Source organism: Anabrus simplex, chromosome 1 (assembly GCF_040414725.1).
Source record: "Anabrus simplex isolate iqAnaSimp1 chromosome 1, ASM4041472v1, whole genome shotgun sequence".
Lineage (NCBI taxonomy): Eukaryota > Metazoa > Arthropoda > Insecta > Orthoptera > Tettigoniidae > Anabrus > Anabrus simplex.
In genome coordinates, this window is record NC_090265.1 from 632,742,566 (window position 1) to 632,755,562 (window position 12,997).

At 43.5% G+C, this 12,997-nt stretch overlaps 2 non-coding genes across 2 annotated transcripts; both read left to right on the forward strand.

The window, feature by feature from the left end:
- Positions 1-7,857: 7,857 nt before the first annotated feature.
- Positions 7,858-7,929, forward strand: TRNAG-UCC (transfer RNA glycine (anticodon UCC)). Its single transcript has one exon. It is a non-coding gene; the product is annotated as a tRNA-Gly (tRNA).
- Positions 7,930-9,786: 1,857 nt separating this feature from the next.
- Positions 9,787-9,858, forward strand: TRNAG-UCC (transfer RNA glycine (anticodon UCC)). The gene has a single exon. It is a non-coding gene; the product is annotated as a tRNA-Gly (tRNA).
- Positions 9,859-12,997: the final 3,139 nt, after the last annotated feature.

Sequence of the window (12,997 nt, forward strand, 5' to 3'; positions counted from 1 at the left end):
TTACAACCCAGACAACATTTTTTCACAGAACACATTGCTCAACAAACCAAGAAACAAATTGCAGATCCATTTCCAAGAACACAGCATCGAGCTGTTATATGTACCGTACAGGCAGTTGTTAAACCAGAGAAAGTTATGTTTAAAACACAGTTCAACTTCAAAAAAGCTCAGTGGAATACTTTCTCTCAAAATCTGGATGATGAAGTAGCAAAAATCAAGGCTGATCCAGTAAATTACCTAGATTTTGTGCAATTAGTAAAAAGCATCTCCCGTAAACACATCCCTAGGGGTTGTAGAACAATGTACATTCCTGGACTTGATAAGGACACAAAATCCCTCCTTAATAAATATGAACAGCTATTTGAAATTGATCCCTTCGCAGAGGATACAATACAAACACGAGAGCACCTCCTCGAAGCTATATCAACATCAAGAAAAGAAAAATGGTGTAACCTTCTCGAAAGTTTGGATATGGAACGCTCAAGTCGCCAAGCCTGGAAATTACTTAAAAATCTTAACGGTGATCCTACAGTCTCGCCCTGTGAGTTAAGTAAAGTTATTCCTGATCAAATAGCCCATCAACTATTGCTGAATGGCAAAACCACGAGAAGATCCAGATAAATAAAAATCGAACGGTATGAAGAGGAGAATGACCACCTTGGCACACCATTCACGGAAGAAGAACTGAGAACTGCCATCAAATGTATGAAAAATAACAAAGCTGCCGGCTTGGATGACATAAGATCAGAGCAAATAAAACATTTTGATCACATAATTATCAACTGGGTTTTGAAACTGACGAACGTGTGTGTGACTAGAATGTTGGTTCCGAAGATCTGGCGCAAAGCAAAAGTTGTGGCCTTGCTTAAACCAGAAAAAGAGCCAAATGACCCCCAAAACTTCAGACTCGTATCTCTTCTCTGTCATCTTCTCAAAATTCTGGAGAGGATAATATTGAATCGTATTTCTGTTTCTATCGACAGAAAGATTATAAAGGAACAAGGTTTCAGACCGGGGAAGTCATGTTCTGGTCAGATACTTAATCTAACCCAGCATATCGAGGATGGATATGAGAGGAAACAAATAACAGGAGTTGCTTTTATTGATCCCACGGCTGCTTATGATACAGTGAATCATAAGAGAAGTGGAAATTCTAAATTCCCATGGAGGGAACTAGATATTTTTCCACCAATAGAGCATATAAAAATCAGATCAAAAATTAGATGTATGGCTTTTCAGGCGTTTGCTCTATTAACCAGCATTTCGTCTTAGGTCTGACACTAGACTCGTCAGAGTGGGATGTGTCAGATCCTACCCACTGATGCTGGGGTGTATGCAGGTGAACTTATCAGAAGCCTATTTATGAGGCACAGTCTGATAACTGATCTGATTTTTTATATGCTCTATTGGTGGAAAAATATCTAGTTCCCTCCATGGGAATTTAGAATTTCCATTTGGAATTGCTAGGCGGGCATTAATTCCATTGTGGAGTTTTATCTCCCGTATGCAGTTATCAGACTGTGCCTCATAAATAGGCTTCTGATAAGTTCACCTGCATACACCCCAGCATCAGTGGGTAGGGTCTGACACATCCCACTCTGACGAGTCTAGTGTCAGACCAAAGACGAAATGCTGGTTAATAGAGCAAACGCCTGAAAAGCCATACATTTAATTTTTGATCTGATCATAAGAGAAGGACAAGGAAGCTGTATTCAACAACCAGAGACTATCGACTGACACAATTTATTCAATGCCTGCTCCAGAACAAACGGTTTTTTGTCACTGTGAAGGACAAGAAAAGCCGATGGAGTTGTCAAAAGAATGGCCTTCCCCAAGGAAGTGTGTTGGCTCCAATATTATATAACATCTATGCTAACGATCAGCCACTTAGCACCGGAATTAGGGCTTTCATCTATGCAGATGACACAGCTCTTGCTGCTCAAGGAGTGACATTTGAAGGAGTAGAATTAAAACTGAGATCTGCTCTTGAAGAACTAGCTGTCTACTATGATGAGAACCACCTGAAACCCAATCCGGAGAAAACACAGGTATGTGTATTCCATCTGCGCAACAAGGAAGCTAGAAAGGAGTTAAATGTAACCTGCAAAGGACACAAATTAAACCATTGTGATCAACCCAAATATCTAGGGGTAAAGTTGGACCGTGCCCTAACTTATAAACAGCACTGTATAGATACCAAACAGAAGGTATGCAGCAGGAATAATGTCATTCGCAAACTCACACACAAAACATGGGGAGCACAGCCTAATGTCCTCCGTACATCTGCCCTTGCCCTGTGTTTCTCTGCTGCAGAGTATGCTGCTCCGGTCTGAGGAATGCCGCTCATACAAATCAAGTGGATGTTGCCCTTCATGAGACAGGTCGCATTGTTACAGGCTGCTTACGACCAACTCCTGTTAATAAGATTTTTCCACTTATGGGAGTAGCACCTCCAGATGTTAGGAGATAAGTTGCAGCAGAGATTGAGAAGAAGAAGAAGAAGCAGCAGGAAACAGATCCAAGATATCCAATGTTTGGAATTCACGCCCACCCATCAAGATTGAAATCTAGGAAGAGCTTCCTACAAACAACGTCAATCCCATCATCAGCCGAATCTCGGCGAAAGGAACTCTGGAGAAGGAAGTCGCCTGTAGGATTATGGGACGTGAAAGAGAAGCCAGCTGCAGGACATCATCTTCAGTATGGATATTGGAAGACACTTGACAGATTAAGATCTGGAGTGACACGTTGTAAAACCAACCTGAAAAGGTGGGGGGTATGGTGATCAAGATTTGTGTGAGTGTGGTGAAAAGCAAGATCATGGACACCTTCTCATCTGTAGAAATCTGCCTAAACCATGTAGTATGAAGGATTTGGTGGAAGCCAATGAATGTGCCATCTCGACAGTTGAATACTGGAAAAACAAAGTGTAAATAGAGTAGTTGTAATTATATTGTAGTGATTTCGGACACGGATAAATAAATAAACAACAGTTTTAACACTGCTCCAATTCTACTGACGCCAGCTGTTCCACACGCTGACTCCACGACGATCTACAGTCCTCGATAGTACACACACAGTACTTCGTACTCCAGCACAACGATACTCAGACTCCAGCGGGACAGCGAGTACTACAGCCGTCAAGTGTAACTACTCTCATCACTGAGTGAGTGACTGTTCGCGGCTAGCCTCTTTTTTATATTCTACTGGTGAAGTACATAAAATATTCGGGGCTCGGCTAGACAGGGACGTTCCTCGTTTCCCGTTCCAGAAGGCCCACGGTGAAACCAGACGAAATCACAATGCAAGGAGAGGCCGGCCATGTTCTCTAGGCGTCACCGGTCTGATTCGCTAATCCCTTTCAGAAAGTACCAAAGACGGCTACGACATGGCTGGCACGTAAAAATATGAACATTACATCACCCCGGTCAATTCTCGGCTGAGGCTGGAGATTGCAGATAACTCCATTACAGTGTCTGCATGTCGTGAGATCACCGTGCGGCTAGCAACGCGCTTACCTTGTACAATTTTAAAATCCGAACTTGCCTGGGATATCTGTGGTGGTGGTGGGTGCGGGGAGACAACTCCCTGACCCCATATTAGAAACGCTTCTAAGCTTCTCAACAGTGCGGGAACAACCTCGAAAAAAACTCATGCTCAAAACTGAGTCAATGCAATGATTAGAAATCACTTTGCTTATTATAAAAGTTCGTAATTGTTTTCACTACTACTATGACCAATAAGATGCTTCTCTTTAGGGTTTACTATTTTCAAGGAACTTGCCTGAAGTACAGAAGATGCGGTAATTTTATGGAACTACTCTTAAGGAACGGTATTATGAAGATAGTCTAAAATGTTGAGAGTATGGATATTTTGTTGAATCTTTCTAAAATGATTGAGTAGTTTCCCAGAGCTGGACCAAACCAAACTTCGTGTGCTACAAGTCTAACGAGCTTCGGCATACCAAACGACCGCTTTCTCAGCCCGAAGACCTGTAGATTAAGAGGTAATGCGTGGTCAGTGCGACGAATCCTTTCGACCATTATTTTTCGCTTTCTTGATCGGGGCCGCTATCTCACCGTCAGATAGCTTCTGAATTGTTTACATGTAGGAATAGTGAACCATGGACCAGCCTTCAGATTGGGGTAAAAATTCAGACTTGGCCGGAAATCGAATCCGTACTTACTTACCGTCCGTGTCCGGTAAAACTAAATATTTCCAAAAAGTAGCAACTGAGTTGGCTTTGCATTTTCTTGAAAGATTGTATATACTGTATACATGATAGAGTCGAAGACAGATCAGCAGGTGCGTGGCATCTTGGAGAGCGTCTCACTCGTATAGGATATTTGCATGTGGCGTAAGAAAGCCTATACTGGTGGTTGACTACAGTATACTGGTGGTATTCAAAGTGTGGTACGCGTACCACTAGGGTATGCGAGGTTGTCTCAAGGGGTATGCAAATTTATCGTAGCTTCCAACTGTTTTCAGTGAGAAAAAAGCCGAGCCTGCTCATTTTCAATGAAAACTTGTTTTGATTGTGCTTTTGTCTCCCGCTACACAGAGTCCCCTTATCGAACTGCTCAATCTAAAATATGTGTTACCAAGCTCGATAGCTGCAGTCGCTTAAGTGCGGGCAGTATCCAGTATTCGGAAGATAGTGGGTTCGAACCCCACTTCGGCAGCCCTTAAGATGGATTTATGTGCTTTCCCATTTTCACATTAGGGGCTGTACCTTAATTATGGCCATGACCGCTTCCTTCCGAGTCCTAGCCCTTTCCTGTCCTATCGTCGCCATAAGAACTATCTGTGTCGGTGCGACGTAAAACAACTTGTACTTCCCGTTGTCTTGGTACGTAAAAATGCTTTCTTATGCTGCATTGCTTTTGTTTTAATTTTTTTGTTTCGAAATCCAGTCATTCACTTTGTTTCAGTAGTAGCGTAGATAGTACAAAAGTCATTCTTGCATTAGTAATCTATAATAATAAAAGGAAGTATTTGTCTGCCTGTCTATTTGTCTGTCTGTCTTCCTGCGCACGATCCCCAGCAAAATGTTCAGCACGCAGAGATCTGAAATTTTGAACATAGGTAGATGGAAGGGGATCTGAAAGCACCTCGAAGCCGGAATTTTCATTTTCGCCTCCGTTGGTGAGTTATGAACGAAAAACCTTCGGAAAACGTGTATTGTGATATGACAATCCAACGGGCTGTCACCAAGATTATATGCATAGAGTCGCTGTCGCTAGGCAGCGTACATAAGGTAGGTAGAGAACACAATTCAAGGAGCCATTTTACGTCCATGACGTAGGAAGCCGTTTTTCGTCTTATATGGTATGAGGGCATAAGACGCTGTTGATGATGATTCGCCCGTCGGATGGGGACGTAAAGTCTTGAGGTATTCGGGAGAAGTGGTCTTTGTGCGGGCACCGGGTTTAATCCTCTTCATTCTTACTATCATATATCATGTAATTCATTTCATCTCTTTAACTCATCTGATTAGGTTGACGTCATGAAAGATATCCGGTCGTAAAAACTCGCTGCGAAGATTCATCTCATTTCATAACCAAACCGTGTAGAGAAAGGGGACATTTAGAGGAAATATATAGGACACAAGATAGACGATTTTAAGTCCATGAAATAGGAAGCCATTTTCCTTCGGTCCATGATGTCTGTCTGTCTGTCTGTCTGTCTGTCTGTCTGTCTGTCTGTCTGTCTGTCTGTCTGTCTGTCTGTCTGTCTGTCTGTCTGTCTGTCTGTCTGTCTGTCTGTCTGTCTGTCTGTCTGTCTGTCTGTCTGTCTGTCTGTCTGTCTGTCTGTCTGTGTGCATGTGTGCGATGCCTAGCAAAATCTACGGCATACAAAGATCTGAAATGTTTGTCATAGGTGGGCGCAGTTTTCACCTAAGACGCATGGCTGTGTCTAAGTGCAATTCTTGCTCCTAGAAGTGAAGCTGTCAACGTCATCAACAACCAACTTTTACAAGAATTATCCAATGTTCTACAAAGTTACAACTCTGTCGACTAAAGGGCAGAGCTTTCGAAAGACTTAGAGTCACCTGGAGTATCCTTAGAGCGGAAAATTGTGGCACCGATTATCCTTGTTAAGAATAAGAATACTGAAACTGATGGCTAATATTATTGAAGCCATTCTCATGATTGGGCATGCCATGAGTGAAGTAATATTCCTCGGATTCACCAATAATTTCTTCGGATATACAGTTTAAGTTTAGATGTCTGCAGTTCCACGTTTGTTTCAGTTTCGCTATGAAAACCAACACGGCACAAGAACAATCTCTCAAAGTTGTAGGACTCCATCTTCGAAAAGGCTGCTTCTCCCTTTGTCAGTTGTACGTGGTTTGTTCAAGAGTTTGAAAGGCAAACGCACTATATATCTTAGCTCATTTGGAAGGACACTAAAATTGTTTGACCGGAAGCTCTATAAGGGGGAAAAAAAAATTATTATATAAAGCAGTTGAATTAATTAACGCGGGCAAAGCCGCGGGTACATGCTAGTTAATTATATAATTTTGTTTCTTTCTTTCTTTCTTCTTCTTCTTCTTCTTCTTCTTCTTCTTTATATGTTCCCAACTCTACCGCCTCAAGGGCAGTGTCCTGGGCTTCATAGTCTGGGTTGGGGGATACAACTGGAGAGGATGACCAGTGCCTCGCCCAGGCGGCCTCACCTGCTATGCTGAACAGTGGCCTTGCGGGGGATGGGAAGATTGGAAGGGATAGACAAGGAAGAGGGAAGGAAGCGGCCGTGGCCTTAAGTTAGGTACCATCCCGGCATTTGCCTGGAGGAGAATTGGGAAACCACGGAAAACTACTTCCAGGATGGCTGAGGTGGGAATCGAACCCATCTCTACTCATTTGACCTCCCGAGGCTGAGTGGACCCCGTTCCAGCCCTCGTACCACTTTTCAAATTTCGTGCCAGAACCGGGAATCGAATCCTGGCCTCCGGGGGTGGCAGCTAATCACACTAACCACTACACCACAGAGGCGGACTATGCAACTATTTTCGTTCATATTTTCTTGTCTAAAATTAGTCCTGGACTTATGTTTCGCAACCTTTGCATCTGAAGTACCAACTTTCATGCACCAATTTTTTTTTAAGATGGTAAGAAAAAAACGTCTTTCTTTCTTACTTTCTTCCATCTTTCTTAATCTGTTTACCCTCCAGGGTGGTTTTTCCCTCTTACGTAAGGAAAGAATTTTTTTTAAGAAAAACAGTATTCTGAGTGCGCCTCTGTGGTGTGGTAATTAGTGTGATAAGCTGTCACCGCCGTAGACCAGGGTTCGATTCCTCACCAGTCAGCCTCGAAGTAGTTCTTAATTACCCACTTCCGTGGACAAATTCCGGGATGGTACCCATCTTAAGGCCATGGGCGCTTCTTTTCCTCTTCCTTGTCTATCCCTTCCCGTCTTCCCATCCCCTCACAAGGCTCCTGTTCAGCATAGCAGGTGAGGCCGCCTGGAGAAACTACTGGTCCTCCTTCCCAGTTGTATCCTCCGACCCAACTCTCATGCTCCAGGACACTGCCGTTGAGGCGGTAAAGGTGGGATCCCTTGCTGAGTCCGAGGGAAAACCAACCCTGAAGGGTAAACTCATGAAATAAATAAATAAATAAATAAATAAATAAATAAATAAATAAATAAATAAATAAATAAATAAATAAACATTTGAATTGAATAATGAGCTTAAATCTGTACCACTTCCGCTCTCTATCGTCTCAGTTAAATAAACACACGATTCGTTACGGATAAGAATTCGAACTAATCTCTTAAAAAATACGTGATATTGCGCGGTCAACTGACACGAACTTCTTTATAACACCTTGTGGAGAGCGCGACGTTCAACGTGCGATGGTGGTGTAATGGTAAGCATAGTTGCCTTCCAAGCAGTTGATCCGGGTTCGATTCCCGGCCATCGCATGTGATTTTGAAAGCCTTAATGTGTGTGACGTATGTTACTTTGTGTTCGTTGAAAGAACATTAATGTCCAGTTCTCTTAATCCGGCAGTTTTATTACACCCAATTACTTCTATTTCCTATTTAACTATCTATAATTAATCCTGGATCATTTCTTCTTAACCTTAACATCTGAAGTACCAGCTCTCGCATCCCAATTATTGAAAGTACCATCATTATGAGTCAGCCTCTGTGGTGTAGTGGTTAGTGTGATTAGCTGCCACCCCCGGAGGTCCGGGTTCGATTTCCGGCTCTGCCACGAAATTTGAAAAGTGGTACGAGGGCTGGAACGGGGTCCACTCAGCCTCGGGAGGTCAACTGAGTAGAGGTGGGTTCGATTCCCACCTCAGCCAACCTGGAAGTGGTTTTCCGTGGTTTCCCACTTCTCCTCCATTCGAATGCCGGGATGGTACCTAACTTAAGGCCACGGCCGCTTCCTTCCCTCTTCCTTGCCTATCCCTTCCAATCGTCCCATCCCTCCACAAGGCCCTTGTTCAGCATAGCAGGTGAGGCCGCCTGGGCGAGGTACTGGTCATTCTCCCCAGTTGTATCCCCGACCAAGAGTCTGAAGCTCTAGGACACTGCCCTTGAGGCGGTAGAGGTGGGATCCCTCGCTGAGTCCGAGGGAAAAGCCGGACTTAGAGGGTAAACAGATGATGATGATGACCATCATTATGGACATTCCAATTACAATAAGGAAAATGAAAGTATATAAAGACAATAGTATTCTGAGTCCGCCTCTGTTGTGTGGGAATTAGTATGGTTAGCTGTCATTCCCCCGGAGGCCCGTGTTGAATTCCTCCCTCAGTCATCCTTGAAGTGATTTTTTTTCCCCGCGGTTTCCCACTTCTCCGGGCAAATGCAATGTACTTAAGGCCACGGCCGCTTCCTTCCTTCTTCCTTGTCTATCCCTTCCAATATTCCCATCCTCCCATAGGGCCCCTGTTCACAATAGCAGGTAAGGCCGTCTGGGCGAGGTACTATTCCTCCTTCCCAGTTCTATCCCCCGACCCCAATTCTCACGCACCAGGACACCCCCTTGAGGTGGTAGAGTTGGAATCGCACGCTGTGTCCGGGGGAAAACAAACCCTGGAGTGTAACATATGAAATAATTAAATTAATTAATTAAGTTGTGCCGCCTCTGTGGTGTAGTGGTTAGCGTGATTAGCTGCCACCCCCGGAGGTCCGGGTTCGATTCCCGGCTCTGCCACGAAATTTGAAAAGTGGTACGAGGGCTGGAACGGGGTCCACTCAGCCTCGGGAGGTCAACTGAGTAGAGGTGGGTTCGATTCCCACCTCAGCCATCCTCGAAGTGGTTTTCCGTGGTTTCCCACTTCACCTCCAGGCAAATGCCGGGATGGTACCTAACTTAAGGCCACGGCCGCTTCCTTCCCTCATCCTTGCCTATCCCTTCCAATCTTCCCATCCCCCTACAAGGCCCCTGTTAAGCATAGCAGGTGAGGCCGCCTGGGCGAGGTACTGGTCATACTCCCCAGTTGTATCCCCTGACCAAGAGTCTGAAGCTCCAGGACACTGCCCTTGAGACGGTAGAGGTGGGATCCCTCGCTGAGTCCTAGGGAAAAGCCAACCCTGGAGGGTAAACGTATTAAGAAAGAAAGAAAATAAGAAAATAAATATTTGAATTTAATAATGCGAGCTTAAATCTGTACCACTTGAGCTCTCAGTAGTCTCAGTTAAATAAACACACGATTCGTTACGGATAAGAATTCGAACTGATCTCTTACAAAGTACGTGATAATTGCGCGGTCAAGAGACACGAACCACTTTATAACACCTCGTGGAGAGCGCGATATTCAACGTGCGATGGTGGTGTAATGGTGAGCGTAGTTGCCTTCCAAGCAGTTGATCCGGGTTCGATTCCCGGCCATCGCATGTGATTTTGAAAGTCTTAATGTGTGATGTACTGTATGTTACTTTGTGTTGATTTAAAGAGCATTAATGTCCAGAGGTTTTAATCCGGCAATTATAATGAATCCAATTACTTTCCTGTTTTTCTACCTATAAATAGTCGTGGATCAATGTTTCTCAACCTTTACATCCGAAGTACCAGCTTTCATGTCCCAATTTTTTAAAGTACCAACAATATCTAATTCTAAAGATTGTTCAAAGGCAATAGTATCCTGAGTCCGTTTCTGTGATGTGGTAATTAGTGTGATTAGCTGCCACCTCTCGGAGGCCCAGGTTAGATTCCTTCCTCAGTCACCAACGGAGTGGTTTTTCCATGTTTTCCCACATCTCCGGGCAAATGCTTGGGATGTTACCTAACTGAAGGCCACGGCCGCTTCCTTCCCTCTTACTTGTCTATCCCTTCAAACTTCCCATCCTCCCACGAGGCCCCTGTTCACCATAGCAGGTGAGGCCGCCTGGGCGAGGTATTGGTCCTCCTCCCCAGTTTTATCCACTGACCCAAAGTTTCACGCTCCTGGACATTCCCCTTGAGGCGGTAGAGTCTGGATCCCTCTTTGAGTCTGAGGAAGAAAGACAACCCTGGTGGGTAAACGTATTAGGAAAGAAAGAATAAATGGCTAGAGAATTACTAATCTTACTATATATAAAAATGGATGTATGTATGTAAATGACACATCTCCTAAAGCACTGGAGCAATTTCAATCAAATTTTGAGCACTTATTATTTGCTATCCGGAGACGAGCACTGTGTGTTTAAGCCGCCACCAGCCCCCTTACGGGTGGGGGGTTAGAGTGTTCAGGTAAAAACATAATCGAAAATAGTGTCGAATCCATAGTTTTGGGTCGCTGAGGTAATATAGTGGCACTCCCGATTTTTTAAAAGTCAAATTTCTGCTCCCATTTGCGTGGGGGGTGAGGGGCGGGGGACTGATGATGGATATATGTGTTTAAATGACACATCTCCTCCTAAACTACTGGAGCAATGTCAATCAAATTTTGAAACTTATTCTTTGCTATTTGGAGACGAGCACTGTGGGGGTAAGCCACCTCTAGCCCCCTTAGGGGGGTTAAGGGGTCAGGTAAAAAATAATCGAAAATAGTGTCGAATCCATAGTTTTTGGGGTCGCTGAGGTGAATAGGGACACTCCGGATTTTAAAAAAGTCAAATTTCTGCTTCCATTTGGGTGGGGGACGAGGGGGGACTGATACATAAAATTAAACGAAAATAGTGGCGAATACACAGTTTTCGGGGTCGTCGAGGTGAATTGTACAATCCGGATTTTTAGTATCAGGAGACAAACCACGTGGGGGTAAGACAGCACATTAACCCTTAGGGGCGGGGGTGAGGGGGTCAGATATACAAATTAACGAAAATAGTGTCGAATCCATACTTTTCGGGATCGCTGAGATGAATAGTGACACTCCGGAATTTTTTAAAGTCCAATTTCAGCCCCCATCGTAGTGGGGGAGATGGGAGAATGATATATAAAAATAATCGAAAATAGTGTCGAATAATAGTTGTCGGGGTCGCTGAGATGAATAGTGAGACTCCGGTTATTTTATAAGTCGAAGTTCATCCCCCTTTGGGATCGGGGGCGAGGGGGGAGTGATATATAAAATTAATCGAAAATAGTGTCGAATACATAGTTTTCGATTTCGCCAAGGTGAATTGTATACTTCGAAATTTTAGTATCAGGAGACAAACCACGTGGGGGTAGGACACCCCAGGAACCCTTAGGGGCGGGGGTGAGGGGCTGAGATATAAAAATCATCGAAAGTAGTGTCGAATCCATACTTTTCGGGGTCACTGAGGTGAATAATGGCACTCTGGAGTTTTTTGAAGTTCAGCCCCCTCCGTGGTGGGTGGCAATTGGAGAGTGATATATAAAAATAAACGAAAACAATGTTGAATCCATAGTTGTCGGGGTCGCTGAGATGAATGGTGAGACCCCGTATATTTTACAAGTCCAAGTTCATCCCCGTTTCTGGTGGGGGGTGAGGGGGATTCGGATTGAAAAATAATCGAAAATAGTGTCGAAGCCATAGTTTTCGGGGTGGCTGAGATGAATAGTAACACTCCCGACTTTTAAAAACTCAAAGCTTAACCCCATGTACGTATAAAATCTTCCCTGGACCTAAATTAAGATGAAAAAAAAAAGAAAACCTACAGCCTGTTTTCCAGTCTTTGACCGGGTCAGGGATGTAATGAATGAAACAGATATAGGCTATTAGTACGATGGGGTCGCCACTCCCAAAGTGATTAGTAAAGACTGATAAATGCTAAGAAATGATAATGCTGGAATGAAAGATGACAGGGAAAACCGGAGTACCCGGAGAAAAACCTGTCCCGCCTCCGCTTTGTCCAGCACAAATCTCACATGGAGTGGCCGGGATTTGAACCACGGTATCCAGCGGTGAGAGGCCGACGCGCTGTCGTCTGAGCCACGGAGGCTCCTAAATTAAGGTATTATCTACAATATTTACATAGTTCAAAAAAAAATACTTCAATAGTTCTGTGTAATATATACATGTACACTTAATTTATAATTTCTCTGCTCACATACTTCCTTTTACTCTGTCGGTCTGCGATTCACTCATTCATTTTCTCACATACGTCCTTTCACTCTACCAATATGTCATTCACACATTCACCCACACACTCACAGAGACATTCAGTAGTTCCATTAAATAACATTTTTCTTTATATACAACTGAAATTTCGGAAGAGGCAAGTTCTTGACATTCCCTAACAGCGAGTTCCGTTGCCAGGTTTTGTATTTTCATGAAGATTGTTCTGAAAGAAGTATATGTTATGAGTTATGACGAGTGAAAGGATTTAAGGTGCATAACATTTTTAAAAATATAGTTATTTTCTTACAGAGAAGTCAATACATGTGTGCAGCGACGTGAAATGAAGCGAAATAGACATAATTTGTTGCACCTTTTGAACCTTTTTGTAAGGTTACTACATTTTGCCACGTTTATCCTTCTATTTCATGTTTCAGCACCTTTTCATTCCATATTTATCTGCGTTTTTAATAAATTACACTTTATTTATTTCTTGTATATTTTTTAAACATTTTGTTTTATCAGAACTCAACAGT